Below are 26,757 nucleotides of genomic sequence, written 5' to 3' on the forward strand. Positions count from 1 at the left end.
TGTTGCTGTTTATAGAGGAAAGGTATACATAAATGTTGTGGTGTAATATCAGCAGAGTCAGCTCCTGGAATGGAAACCTCTGCCATTCCAGTAGGCAAAGCTGGAAGGAATCCTTGGAGAGAGTGAAGTCCATCACCACAATCACCATCCATGATTAAATCTCTTGAAGCTGGATTTATGGACTCAGTTCTGGTGCTATAAAGAGGTGGTTCAGGCACCATGGAGAAAAGAAATGAGAGGTATAAGGACAAAAGATAAAAATAATTGAATAAATGACATGTAAAAACAATGGGAAGTAAAGAATCAAATCTGTTGGTGGAAGGCAGATGCTGTTGAAGAGCAGACGTGGAATAGAGCTTTTTATGTGCCATGGAAGGCCTTGGCATGAGCTGAGCACCCTTTGAAAAATAATGGAAACATTAAATAAACATTTAGTTTCAAAGAACTGAAAATCATGGTGAATTGGGACCGAATTTAATGAGGAGGTTTGGACAAAAAAAAGGGAACAGAAAGAATTTGGAAAATCTTTAAACATTTCAAAACTTTGTTAAAAGATTTATAAGTGTTTTATATGTATAAGTGAGCTTTTCTTTGTTTCACATCAGCATTTTCATTTTAAAAATCAGCTTAAAGCAAAACTAGGTGAAGAGGTTAAATAACTTTGAGAAGAGACATTCAGATCTTAAGCAAATGTAGTGCTCCAGATTAAACATGGGGTTGGACTTGTCTTTAAATTCTTTCCTTTCCTTTCATTCTCCTTTCAAATATATTTTCAAACTCTAAATTATTTGAAGTGGATTTTGCCCTTTGACACTTTTTTTTTTTAGCTTCTTTTGCAAATATATATTAAAAAAAATGTTCTTAACATAGCTCTTATCACTGATAACCGCTGGAAAATTATATCATACCAGGTGTTGTTTGTACAATTCTTCAAAGGGCTTCAATAACACACTGTTAACAAAATGGCCAAAGGGACTGGATGAGACTCAGGGACAAAATCTTATGTGAGATTCCACTGGGGCATTGGAAGTGGTTCACCACACACCTCAGTTCTCTACCTTCTCTTCACATCCTGCTTCCCAGCCTCTGCAGTTCCAACACGTTTCAATACCACCTGCTGCCTCTTTAGCAAAGCAATGAAGCCCCAGGTAGGATTTCTGTGCACAAAATGACCACCCCGTGATGGCCTCGAGCTTCTTCCTTGTGCAGCTTGTTCTCCTCCCTCTGAATCCAGAGATTATTGGGTTTGTTCCATCCTTGCTGCCCTCTAAGCTGTGCCTAGAAAATCCAGGCCTTTGGGGACCGGCAAGGGAGCCACCAAATCTTGTGCCCAGAACATCCCCAGCTAATCCAAACCAGGGGCAACTGAACTATGATTTGACTTGATTTGATTCTCTTTTTTTTTGTTCTTCTGCGGGTGGTGTTCTTCTATCTGTTCCTATTTTACGAGCCAGGGGTTATTTGAAGCGGGTTATTTATTTATTTATGCACTTCTATTATCACAAGAACCAAACTGCAACCTTCAAGAAAGTGTGTTTGTGAAGGGCGGTGGCGGGGGGAGCCAACAAATTGGAGTCAGGGAAAGGGGGCTACATCTTTATCAAAAGACAACATCAAATTAATTTCTCTCTGGTCTCGGGAACTCATGTAAAATTTATAGGCTGTTTGTTAATTTTCCTGTAGCGCCAGCAGCACTGGTGCTTGTGATTCAGGGGAAGGGATGGGAAGGGAGAGGAGGGGAAGGGGGAGGCAGAGGAGGTGCACAGTGGCCTTGGCCGGGCTGACACGTGGAAGGACCTTGCTCACGTGCCAAACCTCACGTGGGATGTGAGTGGGAAGGCAGCAGGATGGATGGGTTTGGATGGGGACCCACTCACTCCCCTCCCTCCACAGCCAGGCTGCTTAAAATTCCAGTGGTGTCCCCAGCTCTCCCTACAAGGCTGCCCTTTCAACACCAACACAATGACTTCTCTTACATAACCCAACAGGCAATTTAGCAGGTTCACAACTCAAAATAGAAGGAGAATTAGTTTTGTGTGAACACACCTTCTTTGTGCTCACCCCCACCTTCCTCTACCATCTTCTTTATTTTCTGTTGGGTTCTGGAGCACGTCCGTGGAAGTGTCTGAGGCATTTGTGCCTTTTCCATTCTCTCAGCAGGACAAGGGGCCACAGTCTAAGGCAGCTGGAAAAAAACAGGGAGCTATCCCCTGTGTCTTAGCTGAGATGAGAAGGCACACTCCCCACCAGTGCTGTACAATGGTGAGGTCATTTTTGTTTTGTTCTCAAAAGTCTCTGCTGGAATTAGGGATTTGCAGCTTTCAGGAGCTTTTCTGGCTTTGACAAACCCCACATTTCTGCTGGAACCACGAGGTGCCACAGGGAGCAGCAGAGCTGGGGGGAATTATCTGATATCTGTATCCTTCCTGTGTCTCACAGCCCGGCAGAAAAGCTTTCAGAAACACTGAGAGATTTTAAAAGGTCCCACTATGATTGTGTATGTCTGGTAACTTAGGAAAGGTCAATATTTCCCAGCAATGTTTACAAGCTGAAGCCTCACACCACATTAGCAGCAAAAATAAACAAACACAACTGCAGGAAAGTGAATTTCACTTTCATCCCAAACTTTCACAGAAACCTGAAGCATCTGGATCTTCATTTTAAAGACATCACCTGGCAATAGTGCAAAAATACCCAGCTGGATGAGAATACATTTCTTTAAAACAGGCCTCTAGCCTTGATTTAAAGGCTTCAGGAGCCCAACACTTCCCTTGTTAGCTGTTCCCACAATTTAAGAGCCTTGTTAAGCAAGTATATGACTTGCTTTTTCTTTTCCTTTCTCCCTGCCCTTTTCACTTTCACAGTGTGTAACTTCAGCCACCAGCCCAGGATGCTCACCCAGAGATGGATGTTCCCAGTCTCATATTTTGATCCCCAGTTTCCCATTTGTTTCCCAGCTAGAAAACAGGTGAGCAAAACCCATTCAGCAGATGTACTGGACATGATCAAGCCAACAGAAGATTGAGGTTAATTAGATTAATATAGAGGAGAATATTCCAGAGAATATAAACAATATTCTTAACATAAAGAATATTAAGAAATTGCTCCCCACCAGACAAGAGATTTGACAGCAGCTTCTAATAAACTACTTCATTAGACAGAAAAAAGGACCATCCCTGTGTGGGATGTAGCTCGTGCCTCCCTCCCCTATTCCTGCCAGGAGAGGAGTGTAGTCATCCTCACAGCAGCCCAGGGAGGGGAGGAAGAGCATTCCTGCCAGCCAGGGGTGATTTCTCTCCTCCACAGCTATGGAGAGGAACGCTGTGCTTCATAAACACACTTCAAAGATGCCACACTATTAAAAATACATGGACATCATGTGGATCTAAGCTAAATACATATGGCCTTTGATTGCTTGGCATTTCCAATTCATACAGGAACATTACTGCCATGCATTATTGATGATCAGAAGCATTTCACTGTCTCAGACTAAGGACACCTCTTCTCCCTTCCTCACAGGCAGCACCCCTCGCTCAGAGACTGAACAGCCTAATTAAGCCGTGATTAACTGTACACACCATCCCGACTGTCACTGATTTAGCTCTGGGAGTGCCACCGCTGCGAGCTGAGCACTGCGCTGTCGGAGAGGGGTCCTGCTGGTAGGGAAGTGCCCCCTCCGGGTGTCTCAGCTGTTCTCCACGCGTGCCAGAGCACATCTGGCCAGCTGGGCTTGGCACAGCCGGAGCCGCGCACCGCATCCATCGGTCCAGATGATCCTCTGCAGGAGGGAGGAAGGATGAGGCACTCAGTAAATGGGGAGTGAGGGACGGGAGGCGTTCGTTCAGCTTCAAAGGGCTTGAGGCTGCGGGGATGGGCTGGGCAATGGGCTGCTGGCTCAGCCTGGGAGGGGAGCAGCAGGAAAAACCCTCCCTGGCTCAGCCCCGTGCTGGGGGCTGGCGCTCACACCTCTGTGAGTGTCCCGGCCAGGGACATCGCCCTCTCTGGGCTCTGCAGCTCGGCCGGGCTCTCCAACACCAGACGCCTTGAGTTTTCCTGGACAAACTCACATCCCTCCTCTCTATTCCACTTTGGGAAGTTCAGGCACCTTCTCTGTTATCTCCCTGGGCACCCTGTCCACTCACTGCTTCTCTCCTTCCTGGCCAAAAGCACAGTTGGACCCTGTGTGTTGTGTTTTCACATCCCCTGGACACGTCACACTGTCCATGTCCTGTCACCACGTGCATCCCTGACTGCTTTGGGGAAACTCTACACAGAAATGCTGGTGTCTCTCTGGCTGTCATTTCACTCTGACTCAGTCTCCCTCCCCCTTTTATTCTTTTAAAAAAGGAATTATCCAGAAGCAAGAATTTGGGAGGAGGAGAAGAAGATTTGGAAATAAAAAAGCAGAATCATTACAGCTGAGAAACAGCTCTTGAAACTTATTAGCTCATGACTCATCTCTCTGAAAGGAGCTAATACCTTAATTTCATATTTCTCTGCTCAAATGGAGACCAAAGCATAAACTGAAAGGAAACTTTACACTAATGGCTTCTTAATTACACCCATCCAAAAGCAATTACCTGAGGTTTAACAGATACAAAGTTAGGGTTGACTCGGTCAGTGGAAGGGAATTGTGCAGCGAGGTTGTCTGGGAAGAGCTGGGCCGTGGGAAGGTGGAACAGGGAGGTACCAGGGCCAGGCTGCCTCTGCTCCCTCCTGCAGCCTGATGTGCAGCCCAGCCATGCTCCTGTGCAGTGTCCCTGTGACAGTGTGTGTAGCACCAGTGAGGGGTATTCCTTGGGAATCCACTTGCTTTGGCAGCGTTGGGATACAAATTCACATCATAAAACTCCAGCATGGAGGACTCAGCAAATGTAGAACCAATAATATTTCCCTCTAGGAGCCCAGATCTCCTGTATCCCAGCTCCTGCCTGATACACCTTCTTCCTTCCACCTTCACACCTGTGGGAAAAGAATCATTCCCACCAGCCCCAGAGTGCATTTTAGGAATTTCTTACTACTTATTGAAGGTTTTGCAATTATCCACACCAAGCTACCACCGGAGATCAAGGTGGTGTCACTGCTGTTATTAGCAGGACTATTATTACTACTGCTGTGGGTAGACTTCAGCTGTGTTTTGCTCACAGTTTAATGGTTTGGCACTAATAAAGGGATCCCAGAAAACCAGTGGTAGTCCAGACCACTGCAGATATGTAGGTTTCCTGTATAATATGTGGGAGGAATTAACTTCTTGAGAATGGGCAGTACCTGGTGCTGAGAGCCATGTGAGCTGGGAAGCAATAACTGTGGTGGAGGTGGATTTTATCCCAATTCTCTCTAGAGCTTTAGTCTGAACTGCAAGGAAACAGCTCCTTCCCTTCACAGCCCAGAAACCTGAAATGGATTTAGGTACCTTCTTTCCCTGAATCCAAATCCCAGGGAGGAGTCATTCAATTCAGAGCACTGGAAATGCAGTGCTGGGTGGTTCATCCCACCTCAAAGGTGGGTATGTATTTTCTTTAGTGAGCATTTAATATCAAAAATAATCTTTGCAGCAGAAACCAAAAGCTGCACTACCTTCCCACAGGTGCTCTGGTCACCATGGACATACAACCTGTGTCCTTGTTCTTTTATTTTCATGCTGGTACTGAACACAAGCCACAGTGAGACCTGCAAATGAGTGCTATGGGACTCCTAGGCCAGCCATGCTTGGGATCTGAACACCTCTTTCTTTTTTTGAAGGAGCAAATGAAATCTTCTCTTTGGTGTTACACCCTGGAAGGACCATATCCTAGGAGGGGAAGGAGTATTATTTAACTTTAGTGATAACTAAACCCAGCCTTCTGTGTATTGAGAAGATGGTGCAGTTATTGAACTACTGGCTAAAAAAGTGGAGGGGTGAAGCTGTTTAATGCCTAAGACACAAATTTAGTTGGAGCACACAATGTATTTGGAGCAGGGTTGATGGCTGAGGCCTCACTAGGAACCCCTGAAGAGATCTGGCCCCTTTGGCACCACCAGTGCCAGGTCCCTGGCAGGAGCCAGTCCTGCTGAGGATGGGAGAACTCAGCACATGTGATGTGTGACCATCAGCAGGAGGGAGGTTTTGAAGTTCATTATTTTCACCTCGGATTGCAGCTCCTAAACTCTCTCCTGCTCCCATCACCAGCCACGTGGAGGAATGACCCTAAAGGTGTCACATAAACTGTGCATGGGAAAGGGAGGGTTCTGCAGCAGTTTTGCAGCTCACACAGCCAGCAACGACAGCCACAGACCAGCCTCTCCAGACTCAAAAAGATCTTGCACCAACTGGTGGCTCTGTGGGGGAAAAACAAATTTTGGGAGGAATAGCCACTGCTTAATGCTTGAAGGCATGAAGGGCTCCCCGAGCCTGCCCAGCCTCACCTCACTTTGCGGGGCCTCCTACCATGTCACACCACTGAAGGAGATAACACAATTATGGGATAATTAGAGTCATCAGAAAGCGTTCTGCAATGGCAGGCTTTTAATTGACTTCCCCATTAACAGATAATGATCAGGCTCTGCCTCCTGCCAGGACGACCCCCCACTTCTCTCCCTCCCCAGGGACAAGTGGTTGACCTGAAAGGGAAACAGCACAGCTGTCCCGAGTTCATTCATGGCTAACACGTCCTTCCACTTAGCTCGGGGAGGCAACAAACTGAGACTAATAGAAGGAAAAGTGGAGGTTTCTCTTTGCCTGTCCAGGGCAGGCTCTGATTTAGCAGAGTCAGGCGAGGCTGCAGCCCCCGCTGCCCCAGATGCAGTTGCACATCCCCATCCTCCTTCTCCTGTCAGCTCAAAGCTCTCCCCGGCGCTAGCCCAGGATCCTGCCTGCTCTCCTCCCCTCTAGCCTGTTTAGTAAAGAAGTTTAGAGAACACAAATTCAATTTCACAGCTTCTTTCAGGGTGCCAAACACCAGGTGTTTCTCCGCGCTGGAACGAAAGCTGAACATTTCCATCTTATTTCGCAAGCCACGACTGGGCTCAAAGCTCTTGTTCTTCAGCAAAAGGGTTGAATTCTCTCTCTGAGCTTGTTTCTCTGCAGTTAGGTACGATTTGCTGGCCTCACGAAGACCGTTGGGTATCCTGCTGTTGGAAACTGGAAACAACACACAGTGTGATGCCTTGGTGTAAGGGGATCTTCTCGTGAGAAACATTTAACCCTCATGCTGAGCTCTCATTTGGGTACTGAGCACTCGGGAAAAAGGCAGAAGCTACTGTTTCCAAGCATAAATCTTGGTGAGGGTTTTAAATGTCCTTGTGATCCATCAAATAAATAAGTTTTTCCAGCAGCAGTGGGAAGAAAGCCAAGTTTCCTTTTCTTCCCATAGCCCGGTAACCTGGATTCTCCACGAGTGACTCAGAAAGACCCCAATTCCTCTTGACTTCAAAGCATTGATGGGGCAGGAGGCAGCAGGTTCATTAACTAAACGTCAGCCACACAGAGCTGGGAACTGCTCAGCTCCTGCACAGGTCAAGAGCAGCACTAGTTTGAGGCTCTTTTTGCTGCCAGCTTCACAAATCTACTTGGAGTTTTATAACTCTTTCCTTTCCTACTGCAGAAAATGTGCTTGAAACTGCCTAATTTATGTAAAAATGGTTTGGGAAGGACTGACAGACGAAGAGACAGAGAACAAGACTGTGGAAACTTGGTTTCCTTAGGAACCAATTTAAAAATAAACCAACTTTCTGCTAGGGATGTGGTGCCATCCTCAAGAGTCCAGGGCTTTCTACATCTGTAATTTTCCTTTGCTCTGGGGAAGATGTGTTGTCCTCACTCAGATGTTTTAAAACCAGTAACAGTCTGAAGGACAGGATTTACTGAAATGCAACAGTTGAGATGTTCTTGGATTGGATGAACTGATAAAAATCAGTGCTGAAATCTGCAGAGCATGATTTATAACAGTTGGAGAACTGGGCTTCTGTGTTTCTGGAAAAAGAGCAAGCAGCAAACCAATGTCTTCTGGTGCATTGATTCCCTTTCACTGCAGAGCATTAGTTGGCAAATGGAACTCAATTCAGATGGCTGTAAATGCACATTTGAAACTTAAGCTAACAGGGTTTGTGGGAAGATGCTGGTTATTGTGGATTCCTGAAGTGAATCCTGAAGTCCTGAGGAACAGGCAGAGGGAGGCAATGCAGGAGTGCAGCCAGCTCTCCAAACTGGCAGCAACTGGGAGCTCCAGACGTGCTCAGATTGCACAATTAATCTAACTGGAAATGGGGTAAATTGATGCCATGCTGACCACAGGACATTCCAGAAACACAAAAAGACAATGTTGGCAAAGAATCTTCAAGGTCTCCGATGAAAACTAACACTGAGAAGTCTACATGTTTCTACTGTGTTCACTGTTAGGGTTTTTTTTCTTGCTGAGGGCTCAGTTACAACCCATCCAACACATCCGGAGGGCCTGGGGTGCACCTTGACAGCCTCGCACAAGCAACTGGTGGTGGGAAGAGAAAGAACACAAAGAACTATGAGGATCTGGGTTTTAATGCCTTTTTCCAGGCAGGTGGATAAAGATGGAAATAATCCCAAACTCTGGCCCTCCTGAGTGCAGGTCAGCAGACAGAGTATGTGACCAGTAGAAGCAAAAAGGCCCAGTTAGGCAATAAAGAAAAAGGGAAGCAGTGACCAAAGTGTGTTTCTCTGGCACATTATTTTCCTGTCTAGACTGGTTGTCAGATGTTGTTTTGTTGTTCTGTATGCCCAGAGGCCAGACCAAAGCTGGGATCCCCATGTACAGGCGGCTTTGTTTAATGAGAGACAATCCTTGCCCCCAGGGATCTGTAATCAGAACAGGCAGGACAAACAAATGAAATAAAATCTCTGCCTTCATCCTGTGTGTACCAATGGAAACAGGACCCCGAAGAGATTAAGTGCCTTGCCTGAGGCCACCCAGCAAACCTGTGGCAATGCCAAGGCAAAAACAAACAGGCACATCCTCTGAATCCTAATACCAGCCTCTGAGACAAACCTGGGTGTATGTCTCCCTATTTCCACAGGAATCCAGGGAGATCCCATCTAAAGCACTGCTGCTGCTCTCCTCCAGCTGCATTTCTTCCTGGAAAAATCCAGCACATCAGCTCCTCTTTCCTTGCAGAACCTACAGATGCTTTATTACCTCCCTGGAGTGGGCGAGAGCTCCTTCCCTGAAGGCACTGGGAGGAGCCGCTGGAGAGGGGCAGGGGGGGAGGAAGAGTCGCCAGCCTTTCTGACGCTGGAATGTAAATAGTGTTTTGCAAAAGAGCCATTTATCAGTGAAATTATAGAATCTGTTTGAAGATCCCCCTGGAGGACGCGCTAAAAAGATGGCTTGTGTGGAACTTAACGAGAGGTTTCCTGCAACACGCCCGGGCTCCGTGTAGGCAGGAGCACTTTGCTGGGAATTAAAATCCGCCTTGGAAATGTTAATAAATGCAGACACATGTTCCTGTTTGTAGGACGCGCTGTGCCTCCTTTATTTATTTCCTTCATTTTATTCTCCTGGATGCAGCTCCAGTGCCAGCCCCTTTGCCTGACACCTCCCTGGGGAAGAAGTTGCTGTCTCTCCTGTTTCCATCCCCCTGCAGCCCTCGGAGCCTGGTGTGCTGCTGTGGAGCCTCCAGCCAGGAGCACAGGGATGACTGCAGGGGGCTGGATGACTTCGTTTCTGGGCAGATATCAGCTGTCATCCAGGACCCAAAGAACAAGGAGTTCAGACTCAAGAATAGATGAGGCAAAACTTTCCCACTAATGAAGGCTGTGGAAAGGAGTCCCCCATCTGCTCTGCTGGCAAGAGGGATGGAAGGGAACCATGGTTTCCAAACAGAGATATCCACCTGGATTGATTTTCCCTATCTCATGGCTGAAGCCCCTGGTGCATCCCATATGGAACAGCTGATCAGGTGCTTCTGCTGCCTGGAGCAAACACAGGGTGATCTCCAGCACAGCAACAACTGAAAAAATAAAGTCAATTTTCTTCCTCGCTGGAAGAAAACCTAAACAGCCATCAGCTTTCCACAGCCCTCATCTTTGCTGTGACTCAGACCAGCACCTTGGCCCATTTGTACCTGCAGATAAACCCTTTGAACAGCCTGGAAGATGAAGCCAGGACTAGAAGGTGGCCTGTCCCTCATGTCTCTTTCTAGGAGATGAACACATCCCAGTGAATTCATTCCATGTTATCTACTTATTTCTTCCTCTTTCTGTTCAGGCAGCTCCACTAGGAAAGAGTTTGGCCTGGTTTCTAGAGCATAGGAGGTGCTGAAAGCTCTGCACATCTCTGCTGAGGTGGTCAGCTTCCTTGAAAAAGCAGATATTCCTATTTAAAATCCCAAATAAAATCATAGGAATCATTTTGTTCTGTAGGCAAATTCAACTCCAAGAGAATCAAACTTGCATATAAGAGAAATAGGACTAAGAATTCATAAAAATTATCCCTCCATTTGTGCACAGCAGCCTGCCAGGTGTCCTTTGCCCCTCCCCACACAGCAAAAGGCTGCAGAACATCAACCCTTCCTTATATTACCTTGGGTACCTGTCTCCTCACCTGTCCCTTCCTCTACAGCTGCACTTGGATAATCTTCCTCCACACAGACTGTTAATTTGATCAACCCCTTCCCTATCAATTCCATATTATTTACCTTGTCTAGATGGGTAGTATTCTTTCTCCCTCTCCTCCCACCTATCACAGCCCCAGTCCTTCAGCATCTCCTTCCCCACAGCCAAACTTTTCAGGGTGTCTCTGGGCAATCCCTCTCACATCCCTCCTGTGAGCAGTGTAATTGCTCTCAGGCTTCAATTTGAAGCAGATTTCTCCCCCTCCTCCTGTTTTTCTACTCCTCTTTGCTGGTCCTATTTATTATAGAAGAAGGAAGAGATGAATTAACCAGACCCCTGTGTCTGTCTGAGGGCAGCTGAGCCCGACTCATGGGCCCAGTAAAATCCAGGAAAGCCAATGATTGAAACTCAGCCTTGGATCTAATCTTTTTTTCAGTTCATATTATTCTCCCTTCCTCTAATTTAATTTACAATATAATTTCATATTCCTCCTCTGAAGCAGGAGAACTTCTCTCTTTATATGTACATATATTTTTTTACCCTGCCAAGTTGGATTTGTGTCTGATTTTATTTTATTTTGTTAAACAAGGAGGCTGAAGTCACTTTATTTCCTCAAATAGAGCAGGAGGATAAATCATTGCTGCAGATGTGCTGAGGCACCTTTCCAAACTGTGGCTCTTAAGTGGGAATGGAAGAAATTACTTTAACCAGGCATTTTGCACCTGAGTGAGGGATTGCCCTTCAAATATTTGGTGTTTTATATCCATTGGAGTATATTATACCACATTAACAAGTATTGATTTTACTGCTCCTTCTGGAGTGGAAGAAATATTTACAGGTGTATGAAACTGCTGAAGAGGTCAGAGACCTTTATTACTTTATTAACTAGTTCTTTCTAATGAGATTCTGGTTCACAGCTGGGAATCAGAGTCCACACAGTACAAACAAGCAGCAGTAACAGTGGCCACAAACCAGTGCAAGCAGATGTTGAACAAGGGTCCTGTGGCCCCTTCCCAAGTGGCTTTTCCTCACACTTTCCAGTGTTTTCACAGCCCTAGTAAGTTTTTGCAAGGAAAAGAGCTGTGAAATGAGTTGGTGTGGTGTGGATCAATAGTGGCAGGGATGAGCCACCCCTCCTCTTCCCCCCACCCCTCCCATTCAACACAGCATCAGACAAGCCTCCCACTAAATGAAAAATCCACTTTCATTGCATACCACATTCTGTCTTTGCCTAAAGCTTTGCAATATCTGTTTACTGTTCAAAATTAAGTTTAATTCCCACCAAAAAGAAAGAAATTAAAATAAGACTTTGTTTTTAAAAACAACAGAGGAGAATCATGGCTCCTTCAAAGCAATCCAGTCCTTTAACAAAACTGTTCCCAAGTTAGCCCTGAAGGTTCAGGTGGGAAGTTTCTCAGGAAGACTTTTAGAGAGGAGACCACAAAATCCTAAAGGAATTTCCTTCTTCTAGCAGTCCCCAAACTTCCTGCCTTGCCTAAAAATCTTCCTTATGAAGAAGTGATTCTTGTAGCAGAGGTCAGTTGTGACACAGTGGGATGTGGAGCATCCCTAAGCACCAGGGATACAAAACAGGTATTTCTGGCAAAGTCATCAAATTTCCTTTTTTTTCAGTTTGCTGCACACAATAATCATGCCTACCTAGTGGAAGCTATTTATAAATGTATTTATAAATGCTCTGCTCACAGACAGCAATATTGCCTCTTCCAGTTTTCAGGGAATCACCAAAACCACTTCAAACAAGGTGGATCCAGTAACCACCAGCCTTAAGAAAAAGAACCAAGATGACCTTTGAGTAAGCACTGAAATAAATGCTGTAAGGGAATTTTCATATCATCAGTATTTTTTTTTTCTTCTCCAGTGTTCCAGAAGTTTCCTTGACCTACAGTACAAACTGGGTTGAAAGTTTTCAACATTTGAAATTTTGTCTAACTTTTCTTTATAAACAAATAACTTGCATCCTGACTGTCACAATCCATCCTGAAACATCAAGAAAAATATGACTGTCAAAGGAAAGGCAGGTTATACTTTTAAGGTCAGAATCATATCTCAATATCAAGATGGTCCCTTGGCCATCCTGCCTGACCACAATAAAGCAGCTCCATTTCTGTGACCATGTCGTTTCCAAAATCTTTGTGCAAGAGATCTACAAGATCTACAGGCTTTCCCACCAGATTTTGTGTGATGGACCTTGCTCCAGGTTCTTGTTTTAAACTCAGAAAATGGGAGTTATTATCATGCCAAATGGTTTCCATCTCTATTCCACCATGGAGACAATTGATTCATCTCAGGCCAAGCCAGTGTGACAGGAATATCCATCCATTCAAGGACAATTCCCAGGTAGGATGGGCTGCTAAATGAATGCACCAGATTGCAGCTGACACCCATAACACTGATTTTCCCCTCTCCTTATAATCATAATGGGATCTCAGCAATGGAGATGGATTTGCTAATTTCCATCTCCCCTCACTTTCTCCTTTAATCACTGTCAGGCATAAATTAATTTCTCCTTAAAGAGCTTTCAGGTAGAGATTCTGTCATTGTACAGTACACTTAAAGGTCCTAAATCAGGGTAATCCCAGAACATTTCCTTTCCAAACTGAGATTTCAGAGCATGTAAATGTGAGTCATCCAAGCAACATCCCAGGCCTTTTACTTGGAGTTGGGGAAAAAAAGGAGGAAAGTTGAATTCTTAGTGTGGGATGTTCAAAAACAAGGTGAGAACTGTGCTACCAAGTCAGCTCAGTGCTGCTTCTTAAGGACTGTATTTATCCCACCTCTGTCAAACAGCAGTTCTAAAAGTAAAGTATTGTATCTGTATCCATTGAAAATGGTGAGAGTGTCCAGAGGGAAGTTCAGCCCTTGTAAGAGCTAAACTTCCACCCAGAAGTCTTTATCTTTCTTTACTGTTCTGACACTGACTGTGCATCTCAAATCAGATGGTTTAAGAATATTTCAGGGCACACAGGGTGCACCTGAAAGCCAGAATGCTGCGCTGAAATATAGGCTGGGGGAAAGCAGAAAGCTCTCTAACAAAACCAGAAGGAGTAAAATCATTAAGCAAAGATATAATTTTTCTAAAAAAAAAAAAAAAGCTAGTGAATAAATTATCATTCCTTTTCATTAAAAATTCAGTGGAGATGAAACTGTGTGTGGTGATAATGAGCAAATGTTTATATTTGCAGAGAAGTGTAACTGCATGGATGGAAAGTTATTGATTTATCCCCAGCTTTCACACATTTCGTGCAGCTCCTTGGATGGATGTCTGTCCAGCTGGCTGCACAACTAGCAATGGAAGAGCTGTTACATCCTGAAAAATGGGTATAACTTATTAAAAATTATTTTCTGGGGAAATTTTAACTGTTTTTTGCAGTGCCCTATAGAGTTACTCTTTTAGGAGAAGCAAATTTAAAGACAACATCTACATAATTATCTCTGAACCCAAGTTTTCATATCACTGAAAATATGGGGGGGGGGGAGTCCACAAGCCCTTATTCAATGTTTGTTTGTCTGAAAGTTACTTTGACAGATTAAAAATTCCTTTCTTTTCAGTTTGTTTTTTTTTTTTTTTCCCCACTTCTCACCATAGATAGGTTGTTTATTCCCCTAAACTTCCTAGTAGGAAGTTGTGGCACTGCAGAAACCCTCAATATTGTTTTCTCTTTTCCTCCTCCCCTACCATCAGGACTGCATGTGTGTCCTTGTTTTTTCCAGCACAGACATCCTTGGTTTTCCAAACATCCAGATTCTTAGTTTTTTCCCTTCCCTTCTTTCCCCATCCTTTCCTTTTCCATCAGTATCTCCATCCACAGAGTCTCCCATGATCCAAGCTGCCCTCACCTTGCAGTATCACAGAATCATTAACATTGGAAAAGACCTCCAAGAGCATCAACTCCAACCTGTGACCGATCCCCACCCTGTCAACTAAACCATGGCACTGAGTGCCACATCCAGGGGTTTTTGAACACACCCAGGGATGGTGACTCCACCACCTCCCTGGGCAACCCCTTCCAATCCTTGACAACGCTTCCAGTGAAGAAATTCTTCCTGATGTCCAACCTGAACAACCTGAGGCCCTTTCCTCTTGTCCTGTCAGATGCGAGGACACCGATCCAACCTCCCAAGCCGTGCCCGGTGCCAACACCCTCTCCTTTTCCCACCAGTGTTGTCTTTAAGTGTTTCCAAACGATGCCTTTTCCAGGCTCCCAGGCAGCCAGTTGGCACTCTCTCAAACGAGCCTGTGAGAGATACACTGGGATAAAATGAGCTCCTCTTATTGATTTTCCAAACCAATATGGCACCGACGCCGCCTCTTTGTGCCATTTCCCTCCTCTGCCAGGAGGCATTCACACCTCTTCCATCACTTTAATTAGACATTACACCTGACACAAATGCTGAGTTGATTAACCTTAAAGGAGCAGAATGGGTTGTGTGGTCGTTAACACGGCCCCTGACACCCCATAACTCACGTTAACATGTGCTGTTGCACAAACTCGCAGCTTCTCCAGCTTGCTCTCCGAAGCCACAATGCGGTATAATGGCATCTACAGAGAGCTTTTTATGAGACTGTCTCACATAATAATGCTATAAAAGCCAGATTTAAAAGATGGATTGCCCTGGACTCCACAGACTTCACTTTTTAATGTTTACATAAACGCACCTTTTCTGTGGTGTGTTCGGAGAACGGGCCTTCCCAGGTCAGGTGAGTCAAGGCAACCATCAGCTTTGCCTTCTCCCAAAAGCTGCTCTCATCAGGAAGCAGAGTGTCCTGGTGGGATTCTTCTGCTGGGATGGGGGGCAGGAGGCACACAGCACACAAAGGCTCATTTGCAACAACCACAGCCCTCCCACGAATTCCTCATTTGTAGGAAAAGTCTCCAGTGTGAACAGAATCCATCCTTAATGTGCCTTTGTTACACCACACTAAAGACAAAAGGAGAAACGTTAAGTTCTGGTATGTTTAAGAGTGTTGCCAGAGGAACTGTTTTCCTGCTCAGGTGCATTTCCCAGCTCTCACTTTAATTTGCCCATGACTGGGATGAGCCTAAATCAGCCACTGGCTGACATTGCCCAAGTACAACTGAATCAGCCCAGCCTGGACTAGAAAAACAATTATTTATAGTAATTTCACTTTATACCTGACAACTTCAGAAGGAGAGGAGCCCAAGCTGCTCCAGTACCAGGATTCTGGCTCCAGTTGTGCCATTTTGTGGCACATGAAGCCTGACTCTAGGCTATGGGTGCAACATTATCCAGGATTTCCCTGCCCTCCTGTCAGTCAAATCAGACTCCACTTTTTCAAATATCAGGAGGACAGCTGATCCTTCTTTCCCAGCAACAAAAGGAGGACAGATGAGCGTTTGTGGATGTATCTACCTATCTGTGTTGGAGGAGGAATTAAAAAGAAAAAAAAAAAAACCTTTCTATGGCTAAATTGATCTGGGACGAGGAGATATTCCTCATTCAGCAGGCAGGACTCCACTGAGATGGAGAAATTGCTGGAGATATATGAATCCTGACTAGATTCCCCTTTAGTTAGTCAGCAGCACTGATTTTGCTGTGCCTTCCTCTTCCACTTGTTTGTTTGGCTTTGCCCTGCATTAAAACCTGTCAAGCCTGCAAAGAAGACAATGTTTTTTGATTGGGCTGCTCAGCTGACAATAAGCCAGAGCTTGGAGAATTCCCACCTGCCATAAAGCAGAAAGAAGGTGTGTGATTCTTTAGGATAGAGCTAAGGTACGTCCTTAGAAAAGGAACTTTCTGGAATGCTTGGAGATGTCCACAATGCCTTGAACATCATCTGAAGTCCAGAGTTCCCCACCATCCCTACAGGTCACACAGGCTCAGTTAGGAAGAGCTCTCTCCCCATCTCATGCTCATGTCCATCCCTAACTTCACACCCTGCACACATACAGAGAGAGCAGTCCCAAGGCAGCAAGGACTGTGCTATTCTTTAGTGGTTTAGTGCATTTTGGAAATAGAAGGGCTTTGTTCATGCCTGTCAAAACACTGCTGACAATCCAAACTTGGACATCAGCATGTAAGACAGGCTACCGCTGGGAAGCCTGGCATGTGTAAGGATGAGGCAGAGCTGATGCACTGTCAGGATCTCCTCATTGTCTTTCCACATGCTCTCCCTGGTGTTAAAGTTCTCTTGCTGCACCGTTTTGCGCAAGACTCCACCTGCTAAGCAGTGGGAGAAGGGCAGAAGGTGACAGTTTGCTGCTGCTTTCATATCACTGGTTTATCACGGACTCATAGAACATCTTCAGTTGGAAGGGACCTACAAGGATCATCAAGTCCAGCTCCTGGCCTGGCACAGGACAGCCCCAGGAATCACACCATGTGCTTTCTCAGGGTCTGTCCAGTTCTGCCTCCCAGGCAAGGAAGCAATGAATCATACATTTCAAACTTGAAAAAGCCTGCTGCCACCTTGCATGGCATTCCAGCAGCATGGAGGGAGAGGGAGAGGGCAGCCACAGCTGGCTGCTGAGCAGCTTTCCTTTGAATTCCTTCTCTGCACCAGGAAGGCAGCTGCCTTGCCAAGCTGAACCAGCACAAGTGGAAAACAGTGAACACAAACACATCTGTGGTGGTGTGAGACGTGGGAAGATGTTGATGGTGTATGATGACAATATTGCTCAAGCCTCTTCCCACTGAGGGTAACAGAGGTACCTCCCCCATCATCAGGATAGAGGGGGAAAGAAGAACTGCTCTGTAGCCTGGGGCCAGGTCAGGCTGGTGAACACCACCAGGTTCATGTGCACCCAATGCCCCTGTGCTGCACTCCCTGCCCTACCACCAAACCAGAGCCCTCTGAGCAAACCGGGAAGTCGAGGGATGGACACAACTGTGTCAAAATGCTGGGGCAGCAGGACAGACCTGTGACATATGGAGGGATGAGAGGGATTGAGGAATAACCAGATGTAAAATTTGCTTGCTTTTGCCCCAGCCTCCTTGTGCTGGCTTCCATGAGTGTGCAACACAGAACAACAGCCAAACTCTGACCAGGAATTGTTTGTCCTGAAGGGCTCCTGATTCTGCCTTTTCTGAAAAGAAGGAAAACATCTAAGTGTCCACACATCCTTTGTGCAGACCAGGTATTTTGCTTTATGGAGAACAGCTCCATCTTCCTGTCCTCTCCTCCACTCAGCCTGCTGCAGAAAGCCTCCTTCTTCCCCCTATTTGCATAAGTGATGATGCAGCCATCCTAATTATCAAGGGAATCCACTGCTCCCCCTTTCCAGCACCTCCCCCCTTTACTGCTGCTCTTTCCCTGCTACGGGTTTTGCTGGCAGATGGAACTGGAGCCTCCTCAGCCCACTGGCTCTTCCTTGAAGAAGAACAAAGTGACAGCCCTGCAGGCAGCCGAGCCATGGCAGCGTGACTGATCCATCCGGGGGAGCGGCCCAAAGGCCACTGGCAAGGTTGTGCTCACACAGCCAGCTTGGCTGGGGGAAAACAGGGTGCTGAGCATGGGCTGGAGGGGCTGCATTCCTGCCCTCACAGGCATCAAGTGTCCCCCACACTGCTGAGCTGTGCAAGCTGCCTCCTAAGTCCCTCCTTTCGTACCGCAGACCAAGGGTCAGGGAAAGGGAGATCTGAAGCCTCCAGTTGGGGGGGTGACCAGACAGCAAGATTAGCAAGCTCATGCATATGGAAGGATGACCTTACCAGCTCCACTCAGCGTTCTGCACATCAGATATGATTTGCAATCAGCCATGGCCATGCTTTTCTCCATTTCACCCTCAAGTCCTGTCCTTACAGCACTGCTTACATATGGTTTTACCCACGTTTTTTTGATTTATCTGCCCTACTTCTATCTCTATAACCCATTACCTCAGCAAATTAGCAGTTACCCGTGATGCCTGTTGGGCCAGACATCTCTTGCTTTGTCTGTGTGAGGATTTGGTCTTTCGTGCAGAGGAAGGTGTATTTTTGCAGTGTTATTTGTCTGCCTGTGACAAGGTGGTGAGCAAAGTCCTGACAGCAATTCTGCAGCTGTAGCAAGGCCTGTTTAGCACAGTCCAGTCTGTACAGAGCTTGTTTTTTTATGTACATAGCATCAGATGGGCTACCCATGTGATCTTCTTCTGCTGTATGCCTGGAAATGCTCCAAAGAGCTGATGAACCAATTGGAATTACAGACAAGAGTTTAGTTATAGTCCCTGGGGGGAAATGAGGCCTGTGTGGAAGGAAGTAGGACAAGGGAGATGAAAATAGTCTATCAGGAAAGCAAGCCAAAAACCTGCCAAGCTTCTACGCCACACAAAGGCAAGGCAGCCTCCTCCTGTACTCCAATCCATGGGCTCCAGCATCCCACAGCCATCAGCTGAGCTGTCAGTACACACTCAGCAGTTCTGGGACATCCATTTCAAGAGCCAGAGCTGCAAGTCATGACAGTCAAATATGGGGGTGTGCAGCAGGTTGGGGGAGGACAGCAACCATGGCCACTTCAGGCTGTGCAAGGACAGATCAGGCACCTCCTCCACTGTCCTGGAGGAGACTCTGGGATTCCACACTGGGTTCCTGGTTCTACTCTGAAAGGACACCAGCAGAAGAACTCAACCAGCCCCTCTCACAGCAACCTTCTCTGTATTGGCATTGCTGGGCATAAATCCAGAGCTGAACCAAACCTAATTAATTTTTAAGGCTGTAGGAGCTTGCACCTCATCCTTATGTAGAGACCTGGCTCCTGGATCTGTGCTCAGGGATCACCCTCTGCTCTCCCTTCCTGTTAGATCTGTTGTGTCATTTTCTACTTGCTCACTTCCTCCTCCCGGCCAGGATCTCAGTTGGATCTGACACGCTCCATCTGCAAATCTCCCCAGCCAGCCTCCCCAGAGTGGCCACACAAACATTCACAGCTCCAGCCAGGGAAGAGGCAAAATCCCTCCTGCAGTTGGATTCCACAGGAGCTTTTCAGCAGGCCCTCGTGGCCCAAACACTGTCCAGATGGCCTCACCACACGGTGTCCCACCACATTTTGTACATAGCAAAGGTGCCAATTATCTCTTCCTTCCCTGCTTTGAAATCATCACTCTCTCCACAACACATACACTCTCTCAGTTGTCCTGCTTTCCACATTCCAGGTTGGCAATTAGAATCTGCAACCTCTGAGCTTCTCTGCAAACTGATGAGCTGCTAAAAATACAGCCCCTGCAGGCACCCATTCAACTTCTATTTCTGTATTTTTTATTATTTATTTTTCACTTTTCTTTTTTTTTTTCTTTAACCAATTTGAGATGAACAAAGCTCTTCAACAAAGAGAAGGGGAAAATGCTGTGATTGTGAAGATGGATTGCTGCCATTTACTTTGTTCATTTTAATTATACAAAGTCATCACTTAGTGGGAAGCCTCAGGATAGGAAAAGGGAACACAATGGAGTTACCATATCCCACCTCCTTATTTCACTATGCTTCATTTTAAAGCCTCCCCTGACACCCTGGCAACAATACCTGAACTAGCACTTCCATACTCTTAAATCTTGCCATACTTTATAGGTTACTCACCTGCTGTGTCTTCAGCCTGGAAAGCCCAAATAGTCCCAGTCATTCCTGATAAATTCGTGGACCACCAAGATCACACAACCTCCCCACTCCTCTCAAAGCCATCACACCCTAATTCACCCATGACAGGATAAGCAGCTTGTTCTCCTAAATTTGCTCCAGCTGGGAGATGAGGTTAAAAACCTTCAGGACAACTGAGAGGTTTGAGGCAGAAAGGTTGCAGCTGGTGCCTGGGGAGGGGCAGGAACCAGGACTGCCTCCCCTCTGTCTTCAGTATTAACTCACTCTGCCACCTGGAGCAAATAAAATTCCCTTTACTGAATCTCTGGTGGCAGACTAATGATCAGTTAACTCTCCTGAAGTTAATTCTGTGTTATTCACCCTGGCATCCCTCACTTGGCTAATACCAAGTGTTTGAAGGAATTTTGGTGTATTGAACCTCCAGACTGGGCTGTCCAAGGAGGTTCTGCCTGGGATAGCCCAGCAAGAGCGGTGTGTTCCCTCCCAAACACTGCAGGGCTCAGTCTGAGGGACCATTTTCAGTCTAACCCAGTGTTCTTAGAGAGGCCAAGGGCAGTTGCTGCCCTTCCAATCTTGCAACCAGGCAGTGACATCTGAGAAATGTCATTGTGCCATCGCCTGAGCAGAGACCCAGCAAACCACTGTCTCGCTGGACACAAAGGCTTCCCACCAGGACACACCTTCCACCAGTGGCACTTGTGCCACTCTTTGGGCCTTTCCTGCTTGTCTGAACCACTCAGGCTTAGTTCAGAGGATGAGGAGAGCTCCTTTCCCCATCAGGGCAGTCACTGTTGGTGGAATCATTTCTCATTCCCATCCCTATGATTGCAGTAAACTGTCTGCTTTTGGGGCACTGAGGGGGATTGTGCCCTTTTTTCCCTTAAACCCTGTCAGTCCTCTGAAGTCAAATGTCATCATTCCTCAAATAAATTCTCTCTCTTGTGTTTCCTGCAGCTGCCTGAGATGTTTCTGGTGAGCCAAAACAGCTTCACCATCTTCGCCCAACCTTCCAGCTGCATCTTTATCTTCCTAAAAGTTTGGGCTTTCCCCAAAGGTCTGATTTGATTGTATCCTTACAGATCCCCTTAATTTTCACTCAAGGGCTGTTTGTAAACAGTTGCTGGCTATTGCTGCGAGTCTGTATTGAGTGATTTAGGTTTTCACTCAGGGATTTCTCTGCCCATTTTCTGCGTTTTTGAAGCTGTGTTTAGATATTCTCTCCTCACACACCAATTGCCACCTCGTTCTTTGTTTGACATAGATTTTTCCCTTGTAGTTTTATCTTCAGTAAGCTGGTGCCTTTCTTGTTTAACTAGAGGGCTTACAGGCATTAACCAGGTGTCCTTCTCCTCTAAGGCCTGGGGGTTGCATTTCCATTTGCTCTGCTGCTTCTGGCAGAGCTCTCTCCCAGCCACTGTCAGGTCCTTACATTGTTTTTTTCCACATTCCTCTCCAATATTTTATATTTACTTTCCACATTTTTGGTAATTGGTAACATTGCCTAAGCTTCAATATTTGTAGGCTTTGACTTTTAATTCCAAGTTTGTTCCCACACTTCTTTGTTAAGCCCTTTCTTTTTGGATTGTGTTCAATAGATAAGACTTTCACAGACAACACACCACTAATGTTGTGGTCATTGCTATTTGCCTTCAAATATTTACAGTATTTCTTCCATTTTTTTTCCCATTCCTCTTCAATGTTACTTGGTAATGATTTTGCATTTACCTTCATAAATAAAGTTCTTTTTTTTTTTAAGCATACCACTTAATTTTCCTTTTTTTTTTTTTTTTTTTTGTGCACAGGTAGAATTAGATTTGGATGAGAGTCAGAATTTCTATTTCTAAGAGAGCTCTTGTAATTTTGTTTCAAAGAAAATCTGGTTCCTGAAGATATGCCAGATTTCTGAAACTCTTCACAAAACGGCTTCACTAGAGCAAGTTTTTAAACTACCCAAGTGAATTGTTTGGAAAACATTGAAGATAAATTGACCTTGGAGGTGGACTGAAACATAAAAATTGTTGCTGTCATGAAAGTTGATCCACTTGGTCGTTAAAAATAATACCAAGAGTGATAGAGCTCTAAATTTTAAAATTTAGCATTAAAAAATGCTATTAAGAATGAAGGCTGTGGAGAAGGGGTAAATGTGACAGGACCCAGCCAGCCAGTCCTGCAGAAAGGTGAGATGCACTCAATATGGGCAAACAGAGCATTGTAACTAGTAATAAATATGTTTGCTCTCTCAAAAGCAATAATTTGCAACAGCTGAGAAAAATTACAAGCAAAAATTATTAGATGAGAAACCACAGGCAGAGAAAATGCTAATTGCAAATTAGTGATTCTGTAAGAGGAGTTTATTAGGTGGCCAAAACCCCAAACACCACAACTTCATATGAAATAAGAAGACAAAGTTGGCTGGAATCCAAGCCCTGCTCTGCTACAAAGGAAAAGAACAATGGGAAAAATATATCCACACATAAGAGTCACATATGGGAAATGGGAAACTTGCACCTTTGAAGAATTAGCTGAACTTGCTTTTGCTCTGCTGACTTCAGTTTCTGATATCTGTTCTTTCCTTACACAGGTGCAGCACTGCTGGCAGTCACCTCCACTGTCTGAAGGCATCCTGTCTACAGAGATGTCCCTGCTTTTCAGCTGAATGACTCTGAAGCTCTCCTAGTCTGAAGGGGTCAGGTACTAGGGAGCAGGGAAAAGCAATTAACCCCTGGAAAAGGAGATGTAAATGTGTTTTTTCCTGGTGAGAACAAGGTGGCCTCCCTTGAAAGCCCCTCTGAGTGCCATGGCCTTCCTTTGGGGTCCTGCAATGTTACCTTTGTAATGACTTGCTGAAAAGAAGTCTCCTTGGCTGACCTGGATCAGCTGAGACACTGGGGACCTTTTCCTACAAACAAACCCCAAAGCATAGCAGTTGTAGAACTGGGAGCTGTCTTTCACACAGCAGATGTGGGAAAAGCTCTCTGTGGCAAGCAACCAAAAATGACTGAAAGGAGGAGTTAAGGACCATTCATTCAGCTGCTCTGTGTGATGGACCATAGACCTATACCCCAGCTTTCAGGAAACAAGGGACTGTGTATTCAATACACTGCCATGCTCATTTGTGTCTCAGCATGGTCCTCTTGACTTCAAAACCATCAACCTGAGTGTGTAGAGCAGCTTGTTATCCTGGTGATCCTTCCACTCCCTGCCCAGCCAGCAGAGATCTGACTTTACAAGGTCTGGCTTTCAGGAGGGAACAGCAGCAGCACCTGGTCAGCAGCTCTGTGATGAGGCTCAGGACACACCACAGACCCTCAGCTCTGCCAAGGGAAGGCTGAGCCAGCTTTGGCAGCTGCTCCCAGCTCCATGTCTCAGTTTCCCTACCTGCAGTATGGAAAATACCACTGACCTCCAATGTAAAATGCTTGGAAAATGCTGCTTCCCAGGCCTGTGTCGCAGCACTTTCTAAGGCCATGCACAATTTAGGATTTTGTCTTCTCCCTACTGTTCCTTAGAGCTGGCAGCAGCATTTTGTGTTGTTTCTCATCACTCAGAGCTATTATTAACATCCTTCTGGAGACACGAATTATATCTACACATACCTCTGATAATTAGGCTAAAAATCCTACTAGTGCTGATGCAGCTCTTGAAGAATATATTAAGAGTAAATCCAGTGCCAAAAAGTTTTTTGAGACTCAATAATCACACCTGAGATCAGAATTAGAAAAGGCCAGACAGGCAAGTTTTGCTGCACAGAAGGTGAGCAGGGAAAGGTGGGAGTGAGAACTGTGTGGGGACTCAGCCTGGTTCCTTGTGTGGCTCTTGCCACACACGGATGCCCAAGCCCAGCCAGCCTGGCCCTGGCACAGGGGAGCTCCTCAGCAGGGCACTGGCTTTTCACTGCTGTGATCAGCCTGCTGGCACGGGCAGGACTGACCTGCTCACATCCAGATCTGCCTCTGTTGGGAAATAAAATCTGAGAGGAGTCACATCCCCTCCACAGCTCCCAAAGTCTGAGAGGAGTCACATCCCCTCCACACCATGACTTTTGGCCATCCTGAAACGTTTAGCTTTGCTTTGCTGACCTCCCAAATTCAGGGGCAGATGGTCAAGCCTTGTATGTTTGAGGGGGTGAGACTCAGGGTGTGAGTATATTGTATATTTGGGGGGGTGCAGCTGACTCTGCACCTCTCTTTTGCAGCATATCCCTCTGGCCTCTCCTCAAGTGTCTCAAAATATCTGTTCTTAGATCTGTTGAAAGAGCACCTGTGGGGTCAGAGTGGGATTGAGACAGTGGGACTGGGCTGCTGGAAAAGAGACATCCTCACCTAAGGACCCTCTGTCCCTTGCTCACAGGTCTGCATCCCTTTTCTTGCATCCTACCCACATGCACTGTGTCCATGCAGGTCCAAGCATTGGAGGAGAGGAACAGATCTGTGAGGAAAAATAGTTAGGGAGGAGAAATAATTAGGGAGAGAAGCACGGAAAGTGACTGTGGTGATTCCCCTTTGCTTGGCCACCCACCAAAGCCTCGTGGGGGGCTCATGAACTTCTCTGGTGAGTGATGCTGTGCTGGCTGAGTGCTCCCCTCTCCCTCCACAGCCCGGCTCTCCGGGACCTCACAGGCCAGAATCCTTGGAAGGGAGGTTATGTGGGGGAAAATGACATTTCCGAGTGAAGAGCAGCACTTCACTGCTTTTCAGCCCTTCTGCTGACGCCAGCTCACAGCCTGCAGCGGGCTCCAGAACACACCTAAAAATAAAGCAACACCTGGGCCCTCTGCTGCTGGAGGGAACAGCCAGGGTTTGCAGTCAGTGGCGTTTGTGGACACTCTGAGCACAGGGGGGGCAGGCAGAGGGTCAGCCCCAGGCCCTCTGCTTTGGCACTGATTGCAAACATGGGCAGGATCTCCTAGGGAGCACGTTTCCCTGCTGCTCCAGTGACACATTGTCATTCCAGTGAGGATCTTTGCCTTGATCATAATCATGCACAGACACAGGAGAGGAAAGTCATGTTAATGCACTGAGCCCTCTGCATGAAGAGCATGCCTGGGAGAAAAATGTCTTTTCTCAATGGCAGGGCATTTTTGGTGTCTTCTGGATGTGGCTTCTGTTGAAATAGTGTAACATGAACAGCAAAATAAAGTCAGACTACCCTTGTATGCAGGATGGGATCCACTTCTAATCCCCAGGTAGAGGGGAATGGCTGGGACATGTGCTCTATATTTGATTGATGCCTTAGACAAATGACACCTAAACTTGGTGTCCTGACTCTCAGGAGGGTTCCTGTGCTGTCATGATCTGTTTGGATGTCAGGACTCAGAGCAGGAAGCAGGTTGAAAACCACCTTTAGTGAGAACAACAACATTAGCAAGGATTTAGTGTTTGTGGGGATGAGTGACAGAGAAAGGGAGATCAGGGAGACTTCTCTGCACTAGAAAACTTCTGCATGGCAATAAAGGTGAGCATAATCTTGGGAGGAAGAAAGGGGAAAGAAAGGGAGAAGAGAAAGGGAGAAGAAAAGAAAAAGGGAGAAGAAAAATGGAGATCTATCTAGAGTCAATAGGATTTTTTTTCCCACCTACAGTGGAGCTCTGTGTACACCAAAGCAAACAAATGGTGCCCACAAAATTTAGACTGAGGAAATGAATTTCTTGGAATGCAAGATTCAACCAAGAAATGATATAGCAGGTTGTTCAGCTACATAGATACTTCTAGACAGAGAGCCTGTTTGAGGCTGTATTTTCACAAGTACGTGTGAAATCAGATTTCTGAGACCTCTGAGATATCATTTTGCCAAAACATCCAAGCAAAAGGGAATAAAATATTTTGTCTCAAAAGATCACAGGATAATGGGAAAAAGAGAAGCACAAAGGTTGTCTGATCTGCTACTGCAATTCTGATGAAAAATTCAGTACTGGGTGATTCAGAAGTAGGTTTAACATACCTGCTCATCAGCTCAGATCTAACACATCTAATTGTGCAGTTCTTCCCATGGGAGGTCATTTTTGCCTAACCCTGTCTGATAATTAGATTATGTTGTAGAGATTTAGTCATTATAAATTTCAACCTGTATAATGTTTTGTCTGGACACAGCTCTCCATGAGGTTGCAAACTCTTTGATTCCTCCTAAATTATTCATTTCAGTAATATCCTGTGACAATAAATTCCACAGGTTTGGTTCATCACGTACATGGAAGGTTTTCCCATGCTGCCTACACTATCCATATTTTGTCACCCTCATTTCCTTCTGCTGTGTGAGAGCCTGCCAGGGCTTTGGGGATGGATTTCTCAAAAAGGGAGTATTTTTATGGGCTGAGTTGATCACCTTCTTCATAGCACCACCCATCATTATGGGCTTCTCTTTCAGAGGAAGCATCCCAGGGAGAAGACTGCAGGGAGCTTTTTCTCTCTATATACCAGGTAGTAAATTTGTTTTTCATCATAGCTGGGAAATGGATGGAAAAGAAAAGGTGGAGAAGTGAAGAAGTTCAGCTACAAGGGGAATATGACTGGCACTGTGGAGGGCAGGGTGAAGGGATGGAGCTCATGTGCTCAGGTACATTGAGAAATCTGTCAGTCACACCGTGGTTTACAGGACAATATTTCACTTCATTTCAGCCAATATGCGGAATTGCTTCTAATAACAAG

Source organism: Corapipo altera, unplaced genomic scaffold (assembly GCF_003945725.1).
Source record: "Corapipo altera isolate COAL_440 unplaced genomic scaffold, ASM394572v1 268, whole genome shotgun sequence".
Taxonomy (NCBI): domain Eukaryota; kingdom Metazoa; phylum Chordata; class Aves; order Passeriformes; family Pipridae; genus Corapipo; species Corapipo altera.